Here is a 7806-nt window from a genome sequence, read left to right as displayed (position 1 = left end):
TTTTTTTTGACGACCGAGACGTCTCTCGACAAGTTCGTACGCGACGAGGTTTTGCCTCTCGAGTCCTCGATCGAGAAAACAATTACAAACGCTAAGTAAGTCCTCGTTCGTCCGGTATAATTTCAAGGTGTTTTCGTCCTTCGTGCGTCGCACGTTTCGAGTCGCGAGACGATCGCATGAAATGAAGTTATTTATTTAGTCGTACGTGTGTGTCTCCTTGAACGACTGGCATGCTGTTGCTCTGCGTGCTGTTCGAGTAAGTTTCGCATAATTTTGAAGAATTTTCCTCCTCGAGAGTTTCTCCATTTGCGTGAAACGGAGGTCATTTAATTTCAGAATTTAGTCTGTAGACGTATTTTTCCTTGAACGACTAAATACGTCTGGTATTGTACATCTCGGTTCAATTTGTTCTAGATGGATAGAACGTTTAAGTTTCATGTATGTTCCATCAACGTGTGATTTTCTTTTCTGTAAAGTTTTCGAAAGTAGTTGGAAATCTTTTATTAATGTTTAAAAATAACTAGAATTTCAGCAATTTCTGAACTGGATTCTCTTGTACGAAAGGTTTCATTGTTTCTAAATACTCCTGTTTGGTCGAAAATCTTTTGTCAGGGACAGTATTTAATTCTTTCAGCGTTTAGTATGTATTAGAGTATCGTGTAGATAATCTTATATAATCAGTAATAGAATTATTTAAAGAGAATAATAATAATAAATATATCAAATAATACACTTAATGTATTACATATTGAAACTTATATATATTATATATTATAATATATATTGAAAGTTTGAAGACGAATGCATTCGTAATTTCTCACATATTTTTCATTCGAACGGTGTTAAGCTCTCGGGCTTTTGGTTATTTTAACCAAAACCAGGAGTTACTTGTTCCCAGTATTAAAACACAAGACTTTTGAAATGTTATGTTATTATGTTTCATTCTCGAAGTCATCTCATTGCATAAAATTCCAAAACTTTGTCATTGATGTGCGAACGAATTTGTTGCACGCAGAAAAATGTGGAAATGCGTGCTCCGTTGATTTTCAATTAACTGGATCCGATTTTTAATCCTAAAAAAAAAAAAAAATCTACTCGTCTAAGATCTTGTGTGAAAACTGCTTCTAACCTCGTCGACGTACGAGATTTTCTTGAATTTTCCACCTCTCGCGCACGTCTATCTCCGTGAAAAATTGAGGAAGTGACTAATTTCCCGCGAGTTTGCTGCGCGATCGGGGAACCGGTTGCTGCCTTAACGGGCGTATTCGTTCAGAGGGGGGAATTTCAAATGCTGCACCGTCAACCTGCATCCGTCTGTCCGAGTGTCGTGGCTTGCGGTCCTTGAAGAATCGTGTCTTCGTCCTCGTTATTCCTTCGGATGGACGTTATGCACAACCGGTTCCTAATACGGCCGTCGAATCGATTCGAGGCCGCCCTTTTCACTCTGATTTAGAATCGTCAGCTTAATTGCGCTTGTATAGGCACACGCGTGTAGACGATCGAACTGGTTTTCGATGAACCGCGAGTTTTAACGATTAATCGCGACGCGAGCTAGCTGAAACAACTAAGGGGAAGGTTGTGTGTTTTTTTCTAATTTTCTTTATATCACAAATCGACGATTTATCAGATTTTGTTGAATTATTTAAGATGTTCGTTTTGTCGATTGACGAACGCCGTTCTTTTTGAAATTAATATCAAGTGAGGAGTTTTGGAATTTACCTTTAAGTAAAATAATTTACCTGACGCGTTTGTTCAATATGTTAGTCTCTTTGAAGTTTGAATAAATTATGGGGTTAATGAAAATGATTCTGCGTCTAGTGTCTTTTGTCATTATTTTATTTTTTACTTTATTATTGATTGTATGATTATCTATAATATTCAATACATTTTGACTATTGTCAAAGCGAGGTTATAATTATTACAACTGAAATGTAGTTTATCTTGTTGATAGCCATTTTTCTTCCCCAAAATTTCTTTCTAGAAGAGCAGCTAATCCAGAATTAATATCACGATCAGCCTTTTAAAGTCTTTTAATTCGCAGACTGTCTCGATGTACAACTGGTCTTTTTCTAAAAAAAAAAAAAAAAAAAAAATAAATAAATAAATAAATAATTGCAGTTGAAAATAATAATTCCTAATATAAAATAATTCATAAGCATCAACTGGCTTTCAACAGACTAACAGAACTTTTCATCGATAGATGATTGCAAGAATACTTCTCAGACTTAAAATTGAATTCGTGATATACGACTAATTAAAAATCTTTCTCTCTCGTAACCTAAGGAAACGAGCCGAATCGAATCGAAAAGTGAAATAAAGTTGGCATTCTCCCAGTTAAATTGCCACGAAAATTCTCCGACTGCTTCGTATCGTGCGATACGATTCTTTAGAGTTTCACGTCGGTACGCTGACAAGCTCGTTATGAGAATTTCTTTTCCTTTCTTTTCTCCTGCAACCCGACCAATAAAGCAGAAAACCGCCTTCACCTGAAGCGACAGTGCAATCAAAGAAACGCGAGCTGAGGGGGGAACGCGAAAGCAGGCTAATCCCTGCATCGTTTCGCCCTGAGCTATCATCTCGACGCTCAGCGACGATGCATACCTAATCGGTGCCGTTTCAAGCTTATTATTGAAAATGTCCGCGAAAACGTCTGCGAATAGATAGAATGCGGTATCGTGGCGTTTTAATCAAGATCGTGTCACTCGGGCCGCGCCTAATGCCACCAGCAACGTCGAAAAACGGTTTTGGGCGCTCTTATCTGATCGATGTTCCATCGGGCGGACATTTGCATAATCTAATATCGCGTGGCCCGAGTGACTAAACCGGAGAACGGAACTGTCGTTTCGTCTTTTTGGAGGATAGAGATAGAGAGAGAGAGAGAGAGAGAAAAGAAAAATACCGCGAAATCAGATATCGAGAAGGATCGTCGCGAAAGGAGGGAGCGATTAAATGGAATTAGGTTAGGTTTTTCGAAGAAGAAGGAAGGAGAACTCTTTTTCGGAGGTTACTTAACAATCGTAATTTTTAACAGACAGACGTAATTTTATAATATTATTTTTGGTATTATTATATTAAAGTATTAATAATAAAATACACGTGCAAATTCAAAGTTTTATCGTCAACAACAAACGTTGAATATCAATATCAGAGTGATCTGAATCGTCAATTCTTGATCTTTTCTATTATATTTTATAATTAATGTCATAGTGTAAATTTGAATAATTTTTCGCAGAATATATATTGAATGTCATTCTTCGAACTACCAGAGTGATTAAAGTACAAAATTACGTATTCTTAGTAATTCCAGTGTCCCAAAACGACTTGCAACACGCAATTTCACTCTTCTCTCCACAAAATCTCCTCTTCCCGTCTGTCAAAAAAAAAAAAAAAAGAAAATCAAAAAAACCACGAAGAGAAGAAATCCCGTAATCTCGTGGCTCCGTGGACACCCGAAAATTTGCATAAACATCTGGTGGATCTGTCTATTTAGCGCGGCTTGGTTACATCATCGAACCGATCGAATCGAAGTTTCAACGGATTTCTTCACCACCGATATATCTCCGATATATCTCCGATGTATCTTCGCCTTGGCAGTAGCAGCGAAGCCAGTTACCTCGAACGTCGCGCTTTTTCGCGGGTTTTTCATTAGCATATAAATAATGACCGGGCAAAGGGAAGATGAGCGGTGTTCTGGCGCGCTCGTGTAGCCAGTGCTCTGCGAAGGAAGAGAAAAAAGGAGGAACGCGATGCGGGAGAGGCTCGGGGAGATCCTCGGGCCCCTCTCCTGACTGAAACAGTAGTAGTAACCCCCGGGGCTGTTCAGCTCGAAACAAGAAGTCCCTTTTCTGACGTCACCGGCAGGTGCATCCAACAAGGCCATCCTTCTCTCCCCTGTGTCGCACCCTCTCGTTCTCACCTTCGTTCCCTCTCTCCGTTTCAGCCCCCCTTCCCCTCTCGACCTGCCACGGCCCCCGGTTGTCCCTCTCGCGCTCCGCCGTGTAATCGTACTGATTTCATGATCGAGATACCAGGTTTCCCTCCACGGATTTGGTTACCTGCTTACACGGCGCTGCCTGTTTACGTGTTTGTTTTATACGGTGTAGGGAACGAAGACTGTGGCGAGACGATGATGGGCTTTCGGATTAAAATTCGTCCCCGTTAGAGGGGAGAGATTAGAACTTTTTTCCTTTGTCTCTTTCTCTGTCGTGTTTGGTCTTACGATTAGTTTCCTTTCTCTTTTTTTTTTTGTTTTCATATAAATTTAATTTAGCGATGATTTTATTTAGGTGATTGATTTAGATAATTTAATTTAAGTGTTTCAGAAGGTTAGGTGTATGTCTTAGTGGGGTTTTGGATTAGAATTCTTCCTCATACGTCACCCACATGAAGTAGCTTTTCTCTGTCTTTTTCGTTCGGTCTGATCTGTATTTTCTCTTACGATTAGTTTGCTTTCCTCTTCTCTTTCTCTTTTTTTGTTTCGACCTAAATTTAATTTCGGTGATTAATTTAGGTAATTTAGGTGAAAAGTGTTTTAGAAGGTGAGATAAGTGGTGTTTGGAGGTGTTTCAATGGACACGAGGTTTGGATTAAAATTCGTCTTCCATAGAACTGCTTTTCTCTGTCTCTTTTGTCTGATCTTACGATTAGGTTTGCTTTCTCTTTCTTTTCTTTCTCTTCTCCCATTTAAAATAATGTGTCAAATGTCAATGCACAACTTTTTGAATAAGAATTCGTCTCCATACGTCACTGATAGAACTGCTTTTATTCATCATTTTCGTTTGGTCTGATTTTTCTGCTGGGTCGTTCTGTATTTTCTCTTACGACCAGTCTAGTTTCTCTTTTTTTTTAATTACTTTAATTAAGTTGTTAAATGTTACAGATCCTCGATATTCCCAATTAGAATTCCCAATATGCACGATGAGAAACAAGTATGTTATTAAGTATCGAAGTACGTCATTGAATCTCATTAAATTTCGATGACTTTGTGTTCTTATACTTTTACGGTATGGTTTCTTTTTGTTTCTTTTTTTTTTTCTTCTTCTTCTTTCTCCAGAGATGAAGAGTAAGACTTCAATCATAAAAGTCGTAATAGCCACTTATGGATGAACTACTTTTGATTATTATACGCTGCGTTTAATGTGCCATTTAATGATTACACTTATTCGTGTAATTACCATCGGTTGACGTTGTCCAATTTTATTACATTAAAATCTGTTTTTCTCTAACCTAGGCAGTTTATTGTTTGAAAAATTCAATTTATTATTATTAAATTTATTTAAATATTTCTTTTATGACGAATGGTAGTGGAGTTTTTCCAACACTCCATTTGACAAAATGTTAGAATTTCTTGAATTCATGTCGATAATGTTCAGGATTCGAAAAAAAAATCATACAGCAAGTTTCAAAGAGTCTCCATTATAAAGTAGAGACTTTTATCTTTAAAGCCATGCTAGGATTTAGTCGTGGAAAAAATTTTTTTAACGTTTCTAAAGGCAATTTTTGTCAATGAAAAGTCTCGCCTTGCTTTTCCATCTGACACATAATATAAAAACTCAAGATTGGTGGAAGCAGAGATTTACAACGTTGAGAAAGTTTACAATTTTGTTTTATCAAGTGAGACAAATGTTCGAAGAATCGACAATTTTTCATTGAGCACTTAATGTAAACGCAGTTTGACGCCTCTTAAATGGCACTTTCACCGCCGGCTACACGCAACGAAACGAAAGCACAGAATAAATACGAATAAATTCAAATAAAAAAAAAAAGGAACGAGGAACGAGAGTAAAAATTTCGTCGTGCGAGCCACCGGTGGCAAGAAAAATAAACCAACGGAAGAAAACCGGCGACCGAGAAGAGGGTAGGCAAAAAATGGTCGCCCGGCTTTGCCCCGGGGCGAAAAATAACCCGTAATACGGTACTACCGTGTTTCGTTTTTGTTTCTCGCTTCTACGACGCTTGGTATAATCGTTTTCGGCAGGTCGGCCACGGCCTTCTCAGATAGAGATCTTCGTAATTGGAATTTTATCTCTCTCCCTTTGGGTCGGGGCCGCCTGTAACGGGGTGAATTTATAGCAGCTCGGCCGTATTACGCTTTTTTCCTGCTTATTAAATATTTTTTTAAGGGTGCCGCTCTCTCGGCCCGGAGTGTCTCGGTCATTAGGGCGGGTTCCCCCCGGTGCAATCCAGAGCACCAAAGTTAGTTGCCCTCGTGAAGTCCCGGATTAGACGAATGGAGACTTCAACGTCGCGATTCTATCCGCCATCAATCTCTCCGGCCAGAAAATCTCTATCGAATCTTCCAGAATCGTCCGTGTTTCACGGTAGAAAGCCATACAACGATTAATATTTTGTTTCCTCTGTGATATTAAATTAAATTTATTAATTAATTTACATAATGTAGAGATGTTCTAACTAAATATATATATATACGTTTAAATTGAAATTATTTTTTAATAATAATAATTGTATTAATATAATTTAATGTGCTCATTTATATTTGTGCAAAAATTATCAGAGTAACTTTAATTAATATAAATGACGTGTTTATTAGTTTATTTATATAATACAATAATTATTATTCATATAATATTTATTATTATATTCATCATGATAGCAGATATGTAAAATACGCAAGCGGATACACTAAATGCAATTTTCTAACAAATTTTCTTCTTAAAGTTTGTTGCAGAAAGGAGAGTGGCAAGCGGCGAGAACGTTCAACTTTCTTCGAGCACGTGCATTGTTGGAGGTGAGTGATATGATGTTTTGGATGCCGCGAGGCATATAATCTAACGAACTCGATCCACAATTAAACATACAGTTGGAAAGAGTCACTTAATTCAGTTCAATTGTTACTCTTGTTGTTAGTGTACTACTGTATTTTTGTGAATTTAATTTTCAATTCAATAAAATGAAACGACGATTAATGAATAAAATATATGGCAATATACAAACCAAGCAAGTAAAAAGAATATCATTACGAACAAGTACGAAGATATTCTTTGACAATGATAATGCACGCATCATTATCAATAAATACCAAAAAGATCTTTTGATGAATATTTAATAATTTAATATGATATGATAATAATACACGAATGAAGAATTCTCTGTATGAAATACACGTACAACGATACAATACTACAGCATCTCAATTATTCATTTTAACTTTTCAATCAATTTTACTTTCTCGCGAATAACCTTACTAAACAAATGTAATTCGTCATAAAAAGAACGAAAACTGAAATCGCTGGTTAACGAACGTTAACCAAAACCACAAAGGAAACATGTTCCTGATGGCGATCAAAGATGGAGACGATCCGCCACGATCTCCCCTCGCGACTGATTCTCCATATCCAAATCCTTGCTCTTCAACGGAACTTCACCCGTCCGAACGCAGAATCCTTTGTCCCCGACCGACCGGTCCAGAGAATTTCCCCGAGACACAATAATAACGAACGTCCATTGGGCTCCGACCCACGGACTGCGGACCCTTTTTTCTATCCCTTTGAAACTCTGCCACCGACACAGTGAAATAGAAGGGTGGCAGCCAGAGAGAAGGAGAGAAAGAGATGGTGTTCAATATTATTCAAAATCACGAAAAATCCTCGACGGAATTTCGTTATTTTCCAGGCTATTCAGGCCTGGTAGATGCATATCTTACGGGATGCACTGAATAGGCCATCTCGCACGGGATGTTTGTTCGTGTTTCCTTCCCCGCGTGCGTTGCCGGTTTCCAGGTAAAAAAAGGGTCAAACCTGCGCGCACAATGGGTGCACGTGCATCCCGGAGACCGGGATCTATTGG

The 7806-nt window shown here is 38.0% G+C and overlaps 1 long non-coding RNA gene across 1 annotated transcript in view; it reads left to right on the top strand.

Moving 5' to 3' along the window:
- LOC122532202 overlaps nucleotides 1-7806 on the top strand; it is an 88844-nt gene that overhangs the window by 62616 nt on the left and 18422 nt on the right. The window contains exon 7 of the long non-coding RNA XR_006307466.1: nucleotides 6679-6748. This is a non-coding gene — a long non-coding RNA (uncharacterized LOC122532202). The remainder of the gene's footprint in view (nucleotides 1-6678; nucleotides 6749-7806) is intronic.

The sequence above is a fragment of the Frieseomelitta varia genome, unplaced genomic scaffold (genome assembly GCF_011392965.1).
Source record: "Frieseomelitta varia isolate USP_RPSP 00005682 unplaced genomic scaffold, Fvar_1.2 scaffold_442, whole genome shotgun sequence".
In the NCBI taxonomy this organism is placed as follows: domain Eukaryota; kingdom Metazoa; phylum Arthropoda; class Insecta; order Hymenoptera; family Apidae; genus Frieseomelitta; species Frieseomelitta varia.
This window is presented reverse-complemented; position numbering and strand designations above follow the sequence as displayed.